A 20,197-nucleotide genomic window follows, 5' to 3' on the forward strand; every position below is an offset into this window, starting at 1 on the left:
TGACTGAATGCTTTGTTTTTTGGTAGTGGTTTGTTTTCTTTTCCAGGGAAGGGGGGGGGAGGAAAGTGGTGTGGTGGTGGTGTTTGGTTTTTTCTTTCTCTTTAAGCATAGTCACTGTACAACTCCAGGTGTTAGAGTCCCAGTTGCAATGAACTTAATCACTTCAAGTCACTCTGCAGGCCTGAGCTGCCAAAGCAAACCCTTTCTGAAAAACCTTCTTGTCTTGCAGCAGCTAGCAGTATGCATTGGCAAAATCCCAGAGTCCCTAAAGCCCACAATATTGTAAAAATCTAAAAATGTTAGCAAAGCTGCACAGACTTAGAAAAAATATTTTTCAAAAAGGGATGTGTGACCCCAAGTGGATTCAATGTCATTTGAAAAAAAGAAAGAAAATAAATCTCCACTTCTATTCTTCAAATGTAATAAAAGAACAACGATTGTTACAAGACTCGCACTTAACCTCCAGGTTCCATCCATGGGCTCCGCATCACTCCAGGGGCTCCCGGGTGTCCCAGGATACTCACCCAGACCTCACTGCATGTCTGTGCTTGCCTCAGGAGAGCAGGAGTGCAGACACTGCCACATCTACCTGCTTTCTGCCCTCAAATTGATGCAAGCCTCTTTCTGCTGCCTTCCAAGTGCCATCACCTGAGTGCACCGAATCAACTGCAACCAGTAAACTGCATTAAGTGTTTGGACCCAGCCACACTTGGGTTTTGTTTTCTATGCTCTCCTAAGTCCAGATGCTGTATTTAAGCAGTGAGCTACACCAGGTAGTGGTGAATGAGTGATTACTGTGCTCTTCAAGATGTCGTTATGCAGTTTGAAGCCGGAAACCAGAGCACTCTACCACCTGAGAAGTGCAGTAATCCTGTAGAAATGCACAAAGTGGGACATCTTCAAAACAGAATTCAAGATCATAAATAAAAGAAGAAGGCAATACTTGATATGGGTATAATGTCACAGTCAGAAACGCTACTCTTAAGTACTTCTCACAACACAAGAGTAAGTCCAAGTGAATATGAGATTATTTGCAAAGTTTGTCAGCGAAGCTTAAACTGCTCTAGTAATAAAGCAGTCACACAGTTCCCACTGACAGAAGAAAATAGTCCAGAGTGTTGGTAGAGGTGGTGGGGAAGAAAAGACTCTCCATGCTTCTGGACTGATCACCAGAACAGATATTTAAGCTCCTTCCTTCTCTTTTACTCATCACAGTCCTATAAGAATATTAGATATTCAAAGACATCATCAGTTTTCAGCCAGGATTCAGTTTGGCTTGATATCAAAGGTGACAGAGTGCATGCTGCTGTCAGAGGAACCCTGGCCTCTCAGCATGCGACTCAGCCCTTTTGGCAGGCAGCTGCTTGTGACAGCTTTGATGGTCTTCTCCATCATATGAAGCAAATTAAATAAAACAGTTCTTCACATTTTGCCTTTAAATTCTAAAGATGCCTCCTTGTGCAATTTATTTTATCAATGGTCAAATTAATAAGCATTTATTTTGCAGTGTTGGCTAAAACTCACTGAATCAGGATACCACTGTCTGAAGCACATGGTGTACACTTTAATATCTTTCATTATCCCAAGTACCTTCTAATCAATAGAATTCAGAGAAAGAATAACTAACTTAAAAGATTATCTAAATATTTTTATTTGTAGCTATTACTGCTGACAGCCCAATTCCAATGCAAGAACTAGTGACATCTGAAAATTTGCATTTGATATCTAGTGGCATGGAAAGTGCAGCTCCAGCCTACAGGTGTCCTACGAATCCAGGAGACACTCGTGAAAACAGGGCCTCCAGTCTATCTCATTTAGAGATGTGTCCAAATGATGCTCTTGGCTTATTTGGCAGCTTAGGGTAGTCTGTTTAATTTAATGGAGTACCTTGACAATTCTGCTACACAACAGAGTGGGGAATTTATCCCAGTAAAGAGTTTTCAAAGCTGAGAAGCATGCTTTGTCATTTGAACATTGTCTTTTAACAATCTGCGTTTCCTTAGTGGAAGTCAAAGACCCAGAATTTCCTCTTCTGCTATGCTACTACTCTGTTTCTGAGCTCAGTTTTAGTTCCTGATAATACATATAGGTTGAACAGATGCTAATTTTCTCAAGTCCAAATTAGTACAGACAGTAATACAAGCACCATGTCCTCATTCCCCTTTTCCCCCAAGATTACTAATAAAGAGTCTATTGCTTGGCTACTGATTGTACCATGTGCTCTAATTACTTGTTTCAATGATGGCAAACACATTAAACAAGTATTAAATAGCATTTAAATCAGTGCTCTTTGAAGAGGGAAAGACAAGCATTGGAGGCATTTATTAATCACTAAATTAGTCCCCAAATTAGCATGACTTTTGAGAATTTTCATTTTGCAAAAATGTCCTCCTGGGTTAAAATAAAACCTCAGAACAGCTTTTAGAGCACTGAGCTCTAAACAGGTCAATTTACATCCCCTACAGCCCAGGGGATTTCTAAGGGGAAAGCTAATGTAAGAAGCATTGACTATAATGACCCAAGAAAAACATAGATCTTCCTGCCCCATGGGCTGACACATAAGTACACATATAAGTATCCAACATAAACTGTTTTACTTTTTTTCCAATGCCATGGTGAAATATGCTGGTGCCACACAGCGTGACTACATCAAACATATAAATGTCACAGGATTAAAGCCTTGTCCCAAATAGCCAAGAAACCACAGCCAGACCACATACACACGAGCTTGCACAACCTCACCCGTGTGGGCAGGTGACCTGACCCACAGGAGCGATGCCAGCTGCTGTTGACCCTTCTGCAGGAACCAAAAACCAGGCCCTTCCTCTCTGCAAGACAGTTTCCCTCCACAGAGGAGATACAAGCAGCCTTTTAATCTTGTCCTACTAATAGAGATGATAACCTGTGACTCACTCCTGAGGATGCACTAGTAGGAATACCAGCAAACTCAAATACCTTCCACTTGCACAGTGCCCCAAAGATGCCTATCACTGCTGCCACTGCTGTGCCCTAAGGCACAGGGGAAAGGCTGCTCCCCATGACCACGAGACAAAGGTTGCTTTGAGCTGACAGGGTTATGCCACCCACATCCCCATGCGGGGGGCTGAGTTTGGCCCAGAGGATTTCAGCTTTAATTTAATGCTAAATCCAAATCAAAGAATAAATTATTTGTAACACCTTGAAATTTGTCTCCTTTGCTTTAAATCATGTATACTTCAGAAGGCTACAACATATACAATAACAGACACTTCTAATCTAGTTACCGAATCCCAACACAGCAGAACCCACTACAGTAGGGTGTGTTAGAATCGTGGCAGCATGCCTGCTAATTAGTAAACAGTGTCAGTCATTTGTCAATTAGCAGGTTTTATTTTCTTGTGGGAAGGAAATTTCTAGAATACCGTGAAGCTCACACACTCCCTCCATTGTTCTCAGCTGATGGAGGTAGATTTGGATGATTGCTTTTCTTCCTGTTCCTCTTAACATTGCAAATCAAACTGCAATCAGAATAATGAGGTGTCAGTGGTTGAAACCATAGCTGGTACTACATATTGTCAAAGATTGTTCAGACTAATCAACTAATAATGACGTTGCTTCCTCCACCATGCTAAATAAAATTCCCCTGGTTGTGCAACACAATTACTACTAATAACCATCGAAACCTTAGTGTGTTTAAGGAGACTGTTTCAGAGATTATCTGGAGACTTATTTTAAAATAAAATGGGAAGACAGATCTTCCAGGTGAGCTTATTCTTTAGTAATTAAGCAGACATAGTTCCTGTGGGTGTATGGCATTTTCCAGTATCATGAAGTATTTTTCTTCTAATGATCCACCTGAATTAAAATGGTAGTTATTATGCTGATGAAGAATATCTTAAATATTTAAACATTTTAATAAATGCATTACACTAATAGCCATTCTTTAGTCTCAGAAAGAAAACCATAAAGGATGATACCTAATAAACACTCTGATTAAAAGATTTACTATTAAAGAAGGGATTATGAATACATATTTAGTTTACAACAAAATGACTCTGATACCTCTAGAGAAACACACTCTCTGACTGTTAATAAAGTTTTTTTAAAGCTATGCTGGTACAAATGTTGGAAATACTTTGTGCTCTCTCAGTGAGGAACTAAGTCACTTTGAAGGCTTTAGAAATTTCACTCAGGTACAGCAACATTTTTACACTGAGATGACAAGTGAGAAGACATAATTGTTACAATACAAATGTTGCATGACTTAGTTTTGAAAACATTAATCAGAACGGGAAAAAAAAGAGAGCAAGATCTGAAAGAGCAAGTTGAAGTCTCAAGGTTATATAAAGCTACCCAACATTAAAAGATAGTAAAGAAAGAAAATTCAGCTCTTAGTTACAGCCAAAACAAATATCCCAGTGATGTGACTGGGAGTTTTATTCCTGAGTTTAGAAATACAGGATAGCTAGGGGCACAATTTTATCACCTTGTCAAATATATTAGAACCACTGTTACCAACCTGATTGCTTTAAAAAGATTGAGAACAACAACAAAGAACAGAGCACATCTCAATAGCACCCTGATTCATTACGCTAAAACTGCATCACGCAGAAGGCAGATTTGAGAGGAGGGGGATGAAATACTTCAATAAAAATAAGAGCCTTACCAAAAGAAAACACTCAGATCCTTCCATCTAAAGGTATTTGATAGGTCCCTTACAATATTACAGAGCATCATCACTGTACAAGTTGCCTTCAATTTTCAACCCTGCATGCAATTTATTTTTCCCTAAAAACCTCCACCACAAACAAAGAAAATTCATGTATTTTATGCAACTACGTTTCTTTCCTGATATAGATGAGAGTGAAACTGAGATTGCAGATGAAGATTGCATTACATAGTAACCTCGGCATCAGTGCAGAAAAACTCATGAACACCTGATTAAGCCTATTCCTTTTCAGCAAAACAAATAAAATGATGCTTAACTCAAAAAATTTTGCTGAATACAGTGTTTTCCTGAATTAGAGCTTTCCCAAATGCAAACTTTTTAATAGCAACAACTGCAAGCCTCCAGACCTTTGCAGGCTTATCTGAACTGAAACCAGACTGAAAGCCTTCCAACTTTTGCCCATTTCCTAATGCTTTGTGACTTGTGCCAGTGACTCCTGGGATCCAGATTTGGAATGCATTTTGAATATTTTAAATCACAAATTTCCCCTTAAAGAAAACAGATGTATGCACATATTCACTTGAGTTCTTTATAATTTGAAACAGTATCATTTTAAAGCAATCTTATTAGATACAGATGAACAAGTTTGTTTTTATCTTGGCAAACTGCTGTTTCTATTATTCTTCTAGAAATCTTCTTGCATAGCATTTGTTTTCTTGAAGTGAGTAATTACTCTTACTCTGCCATCTTGAGACAGACCCAGAAAACAGGCTCATTGCTGCATCTAAATGAACATTTTAAATATAAGGCAGACACTGTAAACAATAAACTCCTGAAGGCTGGCACTCATTTACATGTTTTCTTTTAGATGTGACGACAGGTATCTAATTCCATTATCCTCCGCATTTCACAGAATTGCCTCCCTTTCTTTTCCTTACTCTCACTGCTGCTATTAACAAACTCAGGATGAATAATCTTCATGAAATGTAGGATGGCTTGAGGTGCTTTGAGCAGCATCAAAACAGGCCATTTTAATAGTAATTTATTCCCACATATGGAGGACTGCTTGGAAGCACTTTCAGATGCTGATGTATTCTCCTTGCATTATGAGGAATCAAGGAAAACATTGGACCAGAATTGATGATCAGCACCAATGCACAGATGAATGCCTATAGCAAACTAAGCCTTCAAATTATCAGCAGTTCTTCTGGTACATTTTCTTCAGTGTCTGTCTGCAGTTAACATCTGTTTCCAGTTATGGCACTCACAAAGGCTTCTCCTTTGACTATTATTAACACACAAGCTCACAGTGCCACTGGGGTGCACTTCTGTGGAATGGCTGGCGAGGGAAGGCTGACGGGGTTGTCACAGGAAAGGCAGTTTAAGTCACATCACCTATTTGCCCAGTTTGATTTACCCTCCCAAAGCTTCAGTCTGGTGGACTGAAGACATGAGAAGCACAAGCCCTTTTGTAGAAAACTTTGACAACAGGATCATCCCACAAAAAGAAAAAAAAATTATCCAGAGAAAAATACGCCCTCCCGTCGTGTTCCTAGAACTCCTTCACTGTGGAATTTTGAGTTTGGGTATCTAGACTACTAATTCCCAAGGATGTCAAAGAGTCCAAATTCTTAGAAGCTTCTAAAAACCTCTGTCCCAATACAGTTTTAACATCACCAGTCTCACATTGTCTATCTCTTGATATCTAACAACTTTGATCTGTTTCAGTTCTTTTATTATCTGCCTTCCCTAAAATGTCCTCCATCAGCACCTGGCATCTTAAACAGTGGGGCGAGAGCCAACTCTTTTGGTTTCCAATAACTGACTAATGGAACAGAGAAAGGAAAACAACAGTGGAGAAACTCTACACAGCACCCAGGAAGCATGTGCTTCTTTCACATGCACTGCAAGCAATCCTCCACTGATCTGTTGGAAGGGAATGTGCCTGGAGGGAAAATAGAGAAGGGAAATTCTGCTCTCATGTGACATGTTCACAACTGCACAGCTGCCTGCTCCAATCCCATAATTGCTCCATTCCCATAATGCTACATGTGCCCTGCAGTATTCTGATTCCTTCCCTACCAGTTACAGAAGCATTTGGTATATCCCTCTGTATAACAAACCTACACAACAGCAAATGTCTCAGAGATACCTACTGATGTGAAGCAAGCTTAGCAGATAAAGTTCATAGCATTTTTCCCTGTAACCTTTTGCTGTTTTTCTTAGATTGATTCCGTAAGTTGTTGGTGACACCAATAATGCAGGTTTATCAACCGTATCGGCTCAATGACTCTTCCTTGTTCTCTGGTTTCCAAAATCATTGCAATGCTTGAAAAAATGAATTCTAATGAGGTATGACAATGACAGCACATTAATGGCAGCCTACGCACAGCTAAAAAGTGGAGAACCATGACAAACTGCACGTCCAAACATTTAGAATAAAACAAGTGAACCAGGAGTTTTATTTTCATTCCTGAGAGAACACGTTAGTTGGACAGCAGATGAAAATTATGAAGAAAATGAAAATAAGTGCATCTGTATGTCCATGGCTGCATTTTAAGATTGTTTTGATGAAAGCGTTACACAGACATGTATTTGTGTAACAAAATCTGGCACAACGAGCAAGAACAGAGACTAATTCTGGGCAGTAGTAGTAGAGTTAACAATGCACAAAACGAGGCATCTGAGCGGAAGAAGATGCTATTTCCACACAAGGGAATAAAGAGGATGAGAAGAATGGGAAGTGGAAATAGGGTGGCATTAAACAGACTCTATGTAATTAAAAATGCTAATAGCCTCTTGGAGGCTGTTTTCAAAACAAGCTATTTCCTTTAGACAATCAAAACATCATCAAGTTAACTATGTGCATAGCCTGATCTCTCCTCACTGCAGACAATGGACTAGAATGCTTCTGCCTTGGGGGTTGGTAGTAAAGAAGAAAAAGGACTTGTTCATCTCTGATTCTGGTATCAGAGTCAATGGTGATGAATTTGTACTTTGACATCCTATCAAATAAATACCTACCCAGTCTCTTTCTTTTTCCGTTTGGTTCTGTGACAATTTTAGCAGAGACTCAACTTTAACTTGCATAAATGAATCTATGTAACTATTACATACTGGGACCTGGTTCTGACCTCTTCTATACCTCCGTAAAATTGACGCTGCATTTCATGGACTTAAGGTTAACATGCCCTTCTGCTGCTGGCTGGATCAGCTTTGTTGTTGTTGTTGTTTTGTTTTGTGGGTTTGTTTGGTTTTTTATTTCTATTTTTACATCATCCCATGTTACAGGGACTTTTGGCTTTTTGCTAATGGTCCTGGAGAGATGGACAAGAAAATTTAAATTTAGAGTAGTCTTTCAGATCCATGAGTCTCTATGACACTGGGTGTCACCAGCGGCAGCTCCAATAAAAAAAAAAAAATGGTAGGGTGGATCTTTCTATTAGATTAGACATCAGTGAAAATGCCACATCAACAGCACTGTAACCTCAAGGACCTCTTCTAAATGAGATGATGCACTGAGAAGGTGGCAGCATCATCTCTAAATCATATTGCTTCACTTGAATGGGTGACAGTGGTGTCTAGAAGTAGAGACTGGAACTAGATGATTTTGAACTTTAGCATTAAATCAAAGAACTTGATTTATTTCAGTGATAGCTCTTAGGATTATTCTATTCAGTGAAGTGTTTTATGCATGCCAGGAAAGAAATAATTAAAAAAAATAATTCTGGCTGCTACACAAATGTTGAACAAAACTGCATTGAATTTTTGAAAGATTCAGGTAAACTGATACATTATACCCAACATATAGAGGTCTGTGTTTCAATGGAAAAAGTAACTTTTCTATTTTGTCATATAGGAAAAATAAAAAGTATAGTTATTTTCACTATTTAATTCTTCTTCTCCTCTCATTTGTATAACTCAGATCCTTGTCTCATTCAGACCAAGATTTTGCCCAGTTCACCACCTATCACTGTCTAGGTTCCTCAGGCAGATGAACTATTTTCCTTCAGAGAAGCTTGGCTGCATTTTCTTTCCTCTTCAAGCTATTTCTTTCTCAAACAGTTTCCACACCTAACTTTATGTAGTTCTCAAAAGACATCAAATTAGAACTTTTTGTGGTTTGTTTTTTTATTCCTCTCCCAACAAAATTCGTAATTGGGGAGTTCTGCTTATTCATTGATATTTTTGCTCCATTCTTTATGCTGTCTGGAAAAATGGAAGAACAATATGTAGCCTGTAATACCTCACTATGATAAGCAGACTAGGATAATTGGATGAGCTTCTTTATGTATCTGTTGGCATAACATCAATATGGAGGGTCTGGTTTAAACACAGATGGCTCTAAAATGATATTAAAGGAGGTTCCTGGTCTGAGGAAAATAGTTTAATAGATTCAACTGTGAAAGAAAAACTTGTATTGTCCTCAATGAACTTTAAAAAGTAATGATTCATTTCATCAAAACAGAAAATAGTCTGACAAAAACAATGGCATTACCAACACTCCTAAGTCTTTGGGATAGAACTATCGGAATATAAGCAGCCCTTTTAGTTAAACTCATGCAAACTTCCAGTCATTCATTATGAAATAAACAATATTATTCCATTTCAGACACTTGGCCATCAACAGGAATATTTAAACATCCTCTTTTGCATTGTTCTGCTCATATATCATTCCAACTTACTGAGCTTTTGAACCACCAGGGAAATTTTTATTGGGTAAACCTACCCCTGCCACAATTGCTCTCCTCCAGAATTCTATACATCTTAATAAAAATATCTGATGGGGAAAAAGAGGCTGGTAACTATTTTTGTAGAAAAGTGGAGAAACATTTTGCATAACATAGACATGAAACAGATTTCTTTCAAAATTAGTTTCATGGGAAACCTGGCTTTTGCCAGGTTCAAAATTCATGATGTTTGGAGATTTCAAGAGCCCTGATGCAATCTACAAAATGTGTATTTTTTTAATTCAAGCCTTCTTTCCCTTAGACAATTAGCAGTTGCTATGGAGACTACGATAAATTTTGGGACCCTCGTTTGAGCACTCACAGTTACTGCACCAAGTACTGTCCAAACACAGGCCATGAGGGTACCTCTTGCCACATACACTGAATATCATCTGCTGCATCTCTTCTGACCTCTGATGGTAATACTTCACCTGGCAAATTCACTTTCAGGGGTGGCTCTGATGTGGATTTAGGTGGTGGTGGAGTTAATCTGAGACAGAGAGAACCAGAGGGCAGCCCCACCTATAACACCTAAAGCTAAAATAGATAATGAGCTTACTATAATAGAGACATAATAAAATAATAAGCTCACCAAATACGGGATAAAAGTGCTAGTAAGAAAGCTTTTAATCTTCATTTGATCTTCTTGGCTCTGATTCAAATTGGGAGCAATTTCATGGATGTCAGTGGAGTTACTCAGGTAGAAATCTGGATTGAGAGCACAATCTGGCTTACCATTCAAGCATATTTAATGAAGATAGAGGAAAAATTGTCAATAGCTGCTCATAATGTTCTTTTAATTGAATTAATATTGTTATTCACCTTGCTCAAAATGAAGAGTCTCTTCATGTTTTGATATTGAACTAAACTCCTGCTTATTTCCAATACTTATCTATGTCATGACAGAGAAAAAAAAAGTCACAATTGACTCTTATGGCTTTAAGAAATCTCTCACAAAAGTAAGAATCTACATCTGGTGCCTGATGCATCCCCTGTTTGAGCAATCCAAACAGTTGAAAATTTCCACATGCTGTGTAAGATTAGTCACATAAATAGAAACTGATGGACTAAAATGATTTTTAACTTCCAGAATCAAAGTCTTTGCCATATTAGAGCTATACTCCTGTGACAGAATGTGCTTTTAAGAATTCTAAGACTCAGTCAATGTCCCTTCCATTAGAAACCTGTTAAAAGATGTAAAAATCACCCTTTTTGCCTCCTTTCACCCGTATTCTATACTGTTTTCAATTACACCAATGCAAATCCAAACTCACTTAGCAGAATCTACAGAATAACCTGAGATTTAAAAGAGGAACTGGGACCATTTTTATCTGTCTGAATTTATATTCTACTCCAAAGTTTAGGAAATGGGCCATGTACGGCTTTTATATCTTCCTTGTCCTCAGCAGAACTTTGAACATAGTTAAATCATTTTGAGTGTTTTTATGGGAAAAGAGGACCACAATACTTATTTCCAGAGATACTGACTCTATGGTATTAATATCTTGAAAACATGCCAGCAAATTGAATTCCATAGTGTCTCAGCAGTGCTCAGGAGTGTAGATGGTCGGTGGAATTTGAAAGCCCATACATCACTCTGTGAGGGCCATAATCCTGGCATGAATAAGCTCTGGGAGGACATCTCATTAAAGATCAGTCCCCGCTCTCAAAGGTGGAAATCTGATTTTCATGTCTAGGGGTGGCTGGCTGTGGCATCTTTTCCTCCTCTGCTACATATTTATTAATATCGACATACGGCTGTTCAGACAAAGTGACTCCATTTGTTCCGCATGAGAAGATCGGGAAGTGCTGCAGGGATTTCAGAAATGGCATTTGCTGGTCTCACTCGGCTAAAGCTCCCCTCTGAAGTCAGACTGACCCCCTGGAGAAAGAACAGTGGTATGTAAAGAGGCAAAAGACCTTACTCCAGGTAAATAAAACTCTAAACACAATGAAGAACCTGCAAATAGAACCCACTAAAGGATGAACTGGATGTACATACTGTGCTCTGATTTTAGAGAGCCATAGAATGAGCCTCACATGGAAATCAACTCCTGCAATCCAAGGCTTAATTTCATCAAATTTTAGGCCTCCTTTGAAGTCCTTTTAGCTGGCATGACAGTGTCTACCTAAGGTTCCATAAACCAAGAGTCAAACCCAATCAAATGTGTGAAAACCCTGGAAAGTGTGTGTCACGTCATGGATGGACAGTTTTAAATCTTCTTCCTGCTTCTCCAGTTATGTCTTATTGTCTCTTGCCTTTTATTCTTTCCTCTACACAGCCCAGTCAGAGACATGATATTCATAGCCAAAGGATCTCTTATCCAAGTTTGCATGATAAGTGTGGGTTCAGCACTTCCATGATCTTTCAGATCTTTCAGAAAAATCCACTTAGCTCTTTGCTAAAGTATGTTTTTTCCCTCATCAGGGGAAAACTCAGGAAGAGTTGAACTGGAGTGATTCACAGTACTCTATGCCCTTTTGCATTGTGACTAAAACCACTACTAATGTAACATATAAATAAATTAGATTATTAATTACATTATTGCACTTGCGTTTCCAGTATATTTTACATGTTTACTTTCACTTTGTCTATTGGGAATCCTTTCTGTGACTTAAAAGGGTTTTCCCAGATGAAAATAAATATAAAGAATATAATAAATTTATGTCAAAGGAGTCAATATGGTATCATTGATATATTCTATACCACTATGTTGTGTTACAGATTGTGATGATGTTGTTCACCTAAGTGACAAAACACTGGTTGTCTTGTTGGGAGAAAAAGAATAAACATCATTTCAGCTAAAACAATACTTTGAGCAAATGTGGATATTTTTTATAATCCAAAATCACACTAAACAGGCAAAGATACCGAAGGGTAACTTCCATGTAATTCAGATTTGTTCTTGCATATTAATGTTCATTGAACTTTTGCACTGAACAAACTTATATAGCTTTTTCCCAAAAGACAAAACCTAAAAATGTCTGTGATATTACACAAACAACAAGTCAAGCCACAAAACATCAGATGAAAATCCTGTGTCCCCAATTTAAACACATCTCTCTTCAAGGTCCTGTTATTTTCCGCAGAGAGATGATGAATTATGGGAAATGAAATATCTTTACACAAGATGGGAACTTGATTATTATTAAGTGCTTTATAGCTTACAGAGTACTCACTTGTGTTTTGATCTCTGCCTTAGTTAAAATTCAGAGACACTAAATGAAAAACAAAAACAACATTTGCAGTTGTCAACTAATAAATAAAAGATGTTTTTTGCGTAAAATACTTCATACATATTGCTTGAAATTATCTTCCAAAAGTTGCTAAGATTTTCCACCGTGATGTTCACATCCCTTGTAAAGTGACTCAGAATGGAAATCAGTTCTCAGATGCAATTTTTCTAACATGTTATGGGCTACTCTTCCCTCAGCTCACCCAGGGTGGCATCGCTGAGGCAAATGGGATCCTGTTCTCCTTCAGCTGCTCCTCACTTGCCATGAACAGCTGCAAAGTCCCCTTTTCCTGTCTGCCAAGTCCCCTACAGGCAGGACTATAGAGCAGTGAAAGTGTGCTGTAAGTAATCTCACAGACTGCATGGAATGTGTTAACTACTACATGGTTTGAAGCAGTATTTTTTGCAAGAGTTTGTTGTCATGGAACAGCAGCAGCCAATGCTGTCTTTATTGACACAACAGAGCCAAACCTGACAAACAAGGAAAGTGAAGACTCTCCAGTTCTGAAAAACTTTTATCCTGGAATGCGTCACGCAAGACTGAAGAGGGAATCATGCTACGTCTAAAAAAACCCTATTTCTCAAACAAAGTTACCAGTATATCTGGTAATTTTTACATTATTTGAATTTTTACATTAGCATTTATTCAGTTACAGTAGTAATCTAACAATTTGGAGAAAAATTACAAAAGTTATAATAAAGTTAATTTCTGTAGTTGCTGAAGAAACTGCAAAGACCTTACAAGGACCATTAGAAGACAAGGATAAATGAGTTTGACAGGGAGATTTAAAAGAATTGAGAATAATTAAGATATTTGGATTTTAACCTCTCCTTCTCCTCCCATTCTCTGATGTATGTCATCTGTAGATAATGTCATAAACACCTCTAAAAATGCCAGATGTTTACATGTGATCTGGGTACTGCATATTCTATGTAGATGACTAAGAGAAGTTTTTCAATCCCATATTATTATCATTTATTAGTAATATAAAATCATCCAGCCACTTCCAGCAGGAAACTTCCAGCCCTTGTGCTGGATGATAAACACATAATACAGGCACTAATGTTTTCAGGACCACTCAGAAATCAATGCCAAACTGTCCCAGGTGCTTTATAAAGATATATTAAAGAGGGTACACTCCCCAGAACAGCACACTCATCACACAGACAGGTAGAAAGAATAAGGACACGCTGCTAGAAATAATTTGCTATGTAAGAATCAAGTGATCCTAACTTGATCACAGGTAAAAAGCATTTACAAACACACTGTAAAGCTCTCAAGCACATGGTGGTCACAGTTCATCAATCCTCTTTAGCATGTGTTGCTTTTCCACAGAAACAGACACAGAGAGGATGATGATTTTATTTTTGACAGATTTTAAAATACTTTTAGCCGTACACACAAACAAAATCTGAGAAAATTTAAACAGATGTCAAAACAAATTTCCAGTTAAATTCCCTGCCTAAGCATGATTCGCATACAGCTTAATTTGAAAAGCACCTGGGTTGCTGAGGAAAATTTTTAGTTTTAAAGAAAGAAAGAAAAAAAAAGAAATACAGACAACATATTAGTGGAAAAGCAGCCATAGTCAAAGGGGCTGTTTGAATTCTGTTCCAGCGGAGAAGAAAGCACAGAGACGTGGTATCTTAGCAATTCAACCCAAGCAAATACTTGAAAAAAGGCAAGTACAATTGGACCACATTAAGCTCGATCAATGCCAAAAAAAGCGAGTTTGTTTCAGGAGACTTATGAATGGCATGTATCCCAGCAACTATAGAATTGTAATAGGAAAACCAGGTAGTGGTTGTTAAGAGATGCAGTTGTAGGAAGAAACAAGAAATGACAAGGAGGACAAAAGCTTATTCATTTGCATGATATTGTAACTTATATCCAATTTCAGTGCAGTAGGAAGTAAAGGATTAAGCCCTAAATCACCAGAATTTTTTAATGACCACGCTGAACCAAGTAAGTTGGGCTCCGCTCTGAGGTTGTAAATGAGGGTGCTTTCTTGACTTGTATTTTCTGCTTCTAGAAGTGGAGCTGGGAGAAACAAAGAACACTTTTCATCTCTTCTCTTATGATGCTCAGAGATGACAAAGATACAAACTATTCCTTGCCACTGTCACAGCATTTCCTTTTTGGAAATGCTCATCCCTGAAAAATCATGCAATGGTCTAGAGAGAGTATTTCAGCTACATTACACATGAGCCATGGAAGAAGGAGATGCGGTTTGCTCTGTGTTACTGAAGTTCAGAGACTGTTTTCCATCTTGACAGCTACTCTGATCAATTTTTTAGGAGCAGTTTGTTCCAGGTTGCTGGGGAGTGCTTTGGGGCTACAGCAAGCAGGGACTCCGGTAATCTAGGAATCATCTGCAATATTACTTATCATTATAGGAAATAAGACTTGATGACTAGATTAAACATTCCAACCTTATGTCTGAGAAGTCTGTGCTTCTCTTTTTCTGTTGTGCTGCCAAACAGGAAACTTAGCAAGTAAGAAGGATGGAGTGGTTTGGCCCTGATGGATGAATACTGGCTGTTCTCTTCTACAATGAAAAGGAAATATATTTGAAGGATCTATTACAGTCTGATCAATGGGTTTGTCCAGGCTGTGCATGAACCATTAGGTGTTTCATAAATTCCCAAGCACCCTGGGGACAGAAATACTAGAACCAAATCTAATTTTAATATAAATATTCATAAGCATAGTCAAATAATATCTGCATGCCATTATGATATTTATTTGCATGAGTATTTCTCTGCACCGAAAAGAGGCCTCCACGTCTTGGCTAAATTCACAAGCACTGAAAAAAAAAAGCATCAAGACATCCTTCCTCCTCAAGGAACAACAGGAATCTTTTCTTGTAACAGTCCAACCTCTTCATGTAGCACGTTTCCATATGGGAAACATATCACTGTGTATTAGAAATATGTGTAGGGACCTTCGGACACGTTCACTACTCATGGGCCATATTTAGGACTCAAAGCACATTTTGTTCATTACCTCAGTGCAATGGACTAGAATTCCAACAAAACACAAGGAACATTCATGCTCATCATCAAGCTTAGAGACGGACAGCTCCATACTTGTACCCCAGCAATGGTGGCATCCTGTTGCAGGCCCGTTAGCACGCAGAATGCATGTAATTAATTTGAGCTACAGTACCCCTAATTGAGATGTAGCATAATGCGTTATTGTATGGTAAAATAAAATGATCTTGAGAACTTCTTATCAGATGGAAATGGAGCAAAAAGTTATACTGGTGGATTTAGGGAAAGCAAACTCTTAACTGATTCTATTACATATGTAATATTTCTTCATTTCTGTTTACTTAAAAGATAGAAGTAAACATTGTTTTTATAAAAGGAAAGAAATTAGCTCACTGAGGACTTAATTATCCTTCCTTCTTCAATGGGAATCAATGCTATTGGCAGCTTGCAGGCCTGTTCTCTTGACAAATCAAGTTGTTGTCTGAGGCGTGAAGTGTTAAGATTATGATCGACTCAGCGTGACATTGTGATTCATGGCTACTATATTACAGAGGGAAAAAGGGGATTTATGCTTCATATCCACTTTGAATTCATAGTGAAACAAGTGAATTATTCTATTCAACCTCAGGAGTTCATGTTCTACACCTGGGGGCTGAGCAATATAACAGGCTTGAACATTTTAAGGAACAAGTGCAATAAAATATCACTGTGAAATATTCTCTCTTTCCTCTCATGCTATAAGTTTAAAGAATCATCTAGAGTAAAGATATAATGAATGCATTTCATTAAAAGAAGAAGGATGGATATGAAAGATGTATATTGGTCAACTGGAAAAAGACACTTCCAGATAGAAAAATTTAACTAAAACAGTAATTATGCCCAGTCTCTGTAATACCTAAATTGCAGGTCTAAATGATGTACATCATTTTTTCCCTCCAAAATAGCCATTGATAAGACAATTCTGTTGCCCTGTCATGTTTAAACAAAGATATAACATTAAGTATATTTGTTATATTTCCTATATTCAAAGATCAACATGTTGAAATAACCACAGGCACAACTGGGGCACTGCAGCTGCTATAATGAAGGAGGGCACAGTTCTCCACAGACACATGAAAAAACATGTATTTCACTGGACATTATTAATAGGGTCTACAATGCCATTTAGTCCTCCTGGAAGCACAACCCACCCTTACAATTCATGTGTGAGAATTTAACTATGTGCAAAAGCTGCAATCACAGCCTGAAAAGATGGAGGAAAATCTAGCCAATCCCTGTAGCACTCCATTTCAATTAAGTTCAAGATCCCCTATTTTTAAAAATGTTGAATTCATACTACTTGTCCTATAGTGTTAGGAAATGCATGGAAAATCGAATTTCATCCTTGCAAACACAGCTTGACTGCAAACACAGAACCAAAGTCCAACTCCAAAATGTCAGCACTGAATTCCTCTTTCAGCATTATCTTTATAATGAGCAGAATCAAGGCATGGAAGATGGCATAATGAAATTAAAGAAAACCAAGATACATGCTCCTTTTTGGGGAAAAAATACTCCTTCTTTTCTGATTAAGTAAAAGTGTCTTTTCAGGTTTTACACAAAAACTTCTTATTGTTTTTGCAGAGAGAGGCAAATCATTTGAAGGACTTGGAGAAAGACCAGCAAACATAAGGCTGAAAAATCTCTCCCCAGTTTAGGGAAAATTGATTTTCTTTTGTATATTTATGATTTCCAAGAGGCAAGGGTTTGTTTTTTAATCTGATACTGCTATTTAGCAATAGTAAGGAAAAGAGCTTATTGTTATTAACTATTATTTGTTCAGAGTACTGAGTGACAAACATACCTTTTGGAGAAGTTTTGTTAAATGATGTCCTGCATTTATTGAATTTTTCATGCAAATAGAGACCTCTCTGTTCTTTTTCCTGCCTTTCTTGAGGAAAAAGGGGTGCCTTACTGCTCTCATACTGTGCTTCAACCTGGATTGGTGTTTTATTCATGGCTGTTCCCAAGAGATATTCTTCTCCCTTTAAGCAGCCATGTGACTTCTGTTTCCAAGTTCACTGTTGACATACAACTTAGAGGATTCTACTTAAATTATGTGTTGCTACCGTGGCATTCCAATAAGATGGTCTCTGACTCCTGACACAGGGATGCTGGTTAGTTATATACCCATCCACTAGTATGGAATCATCTGCTCTTGTCAGAAGCAGATTTAATGATAAACTGTCTTTCTGTAGTGCACAATATAAGGTCTCATAAACTTCAGCTGAAGAGGAAAACCACAGGCTTGCTTGTTCTTGAACCACCATAAATTTACCAAAGTCACTCAAGTATTGCTCTGATGATGCCTGAACTTCAAAAGCTACTTTATAAAGTCATCACCACCTTTATGGCACAACTGCTGTAAAACATAATTACTGGGAAAATTTTTCCAACGACAACATATCATAACCATGTCAGAAAACACATCAAGGTTGGATCTTCAGCTGATGTGCATCAGCTTAGACAGTCCATTGATTTTACAGGAGCTGTAGAGATTGCTATCAATTTAGAATCTTCATTTCCTCTAGCTAAGCTGTGGTGCTGAACACGTAGGAGACTGCTATGATGGTCTCTGGTTAGCAGGTAAAGTACAACGTGAAATGCTCTTCAGCAAGGAGAATAAGATATGAAAACTGCATAAATGCACTAGTTGCCAAATGGGAGTACAGAATAATATATTGGAATAATGTAACTGGAATAGTAAAGCTTTCTGCAGTAAACCTCACACAGCAGCTGAGATCCTATTCCTCTGTCCAGTTAAAGATGTAGAATTTATTAATAGCTCAGGTATCTCCTAAATTTCTCATGCTAATCACAAAAAGAAAACAACATTTTGACCAACTTACATCATCTGAAGACTGATGTCTGATCCTGAAGATCTCAAGAAGAAAGGTGCATGAATACATACTCATTATCTACCTCTGAGTTAATAACTACAGTTAAAAAATGTAAGCCCAAAGCATCCACCTCTATTTACACTGCACTTCTGGGTGTGCTGGAATCCCACTGCTGTCACTTCAGAATTGGAATCTCCGTGAACTTTCAGCTGGCTGCACTACAGATAGACTGTTTATATTAGTCCTCTGGCATAATGAAGTGTATCTTCAGCTCTGTAAAATACCAGGTCAAATTGATTAACTGGTGCAGTCACCGTTGCATTATTTTTAGAATAATTCCCAAAAGTCACAATCTGCAAAAGTCTTAATACTACTTTTTTCTCTTAAGTATATTACTGAGTTGGATCACTGCCTGCAGAGTTCTGTACACTATGTACCAAGACACCATCACTGTCCCACAGAATTTAAAACACACGAAATGGAAAAGCCAGCAAAGAAAGAGATTTAGTCCTATTTGCTGATGTGAAACCAAGGCAAACAGAAATGAGACACTTCTGAAGGTCACAGTTTTTTTGCAGGAGCAGCAAGATTTGAAACAACAACTTCAGGGGGCACATTTGTAGCGTTTAACTCTACACAGAGCACAGGTAGCTACATCACTTTTTACTCGGCTGACTTTGACAGAGGAAGAATTTTATCAGTGTGACGCTGCACCTTGGCTAAGATGCACAGCTAGAGGAAAAGACAGACCCTAAGATGGTTACACAAAGTGGGGGACATGAGTAGCTCTTTCCACATAAAACTCTAGTGTGCTATTCAGCTGCATGAAGTAGGGTCTAAGAATTATGACCTAAACTTTATTCTAGTCTCAGAAAATAAATAAACAAAATCACTCAGTAATATTAAATTGCTGTTAAAATCAGCATGGATGCTCCAGGCTGGTACCAAACAATGGAATTTCAGCATTCAACAAGTAACGTTGGTTACTGAAGTGTGGAAGGTATACATTTGAAACACATACATGAAAATATCCATCTTAGTTATCAGAGCATCTGAGGAGCTGCAAACATTGTTTATAAGTCTTTTTTAAGAATTAAAGGGGATTCCTCTGTTTGTAAGATGCAGCTTTTGTTGTTTGTTACAGTACAGAAGGTGTAGTTGTCAATCTTTAAAACTTAAAAGGACACTATTACTACAAAGCTTGTTTCCTTAAATGGCTTGGTTCTTTAAAAACAGAGAAATAAAGCCCATTCAGCCACAGAGGGATCTACCAAAGAAGCTGGCATCTCTACCTCTTCTTATTTTAACTCACAAGCCTGTCATTAAATTCTTTCTTCATGGTCCAGTTGAGGAGGGGGAGTGATAGAGCAGATCTGGTGGGCACCTGGCATCTATTGCTACCTGCTTATATATAGCCTACAAAGTAGAAAAAGATCATATTTTTCTAAATTCCTTGTTCTGGTTCACATAGGGAATGTCAGTTCTACTCTGAAGAAGATGCATCCTGAAAACTATGAAAAAATAAAAAAAACCAAGGTGCCTGCATTTACATCCTCATCTGAATGGACAGATGCAGAAGCACTTCTGATATCAGGTGAGCACACCAATCACATGCTGGCCCCAGCTCTGTGCAACCAGTGTGCATGGTGCTTCTCAATTTATACTTCAGGGAAAGATGTATGTATTGGACAGCTGGCTAAGTCAGAGCTG

The sequence above is a fragment of the Empidonax traillii genome, unplaced genomic scaffold (assembly GCF_003031625.1).
Source record: "Empidonax traillii isolate 1590-97213 ecotype Southwest subspecies unplaced genomic scaffold, ASM303162v1 scaffold248:size1534464, whole genome shotgun sequence".
Classification (NCBI taxonomy): domain Eukaryota; kingdom Metazoa; phylum Chordata; class Aves; order Passeriformes; family Tyrannidae; genus Empidonax; species Empidonax traillii.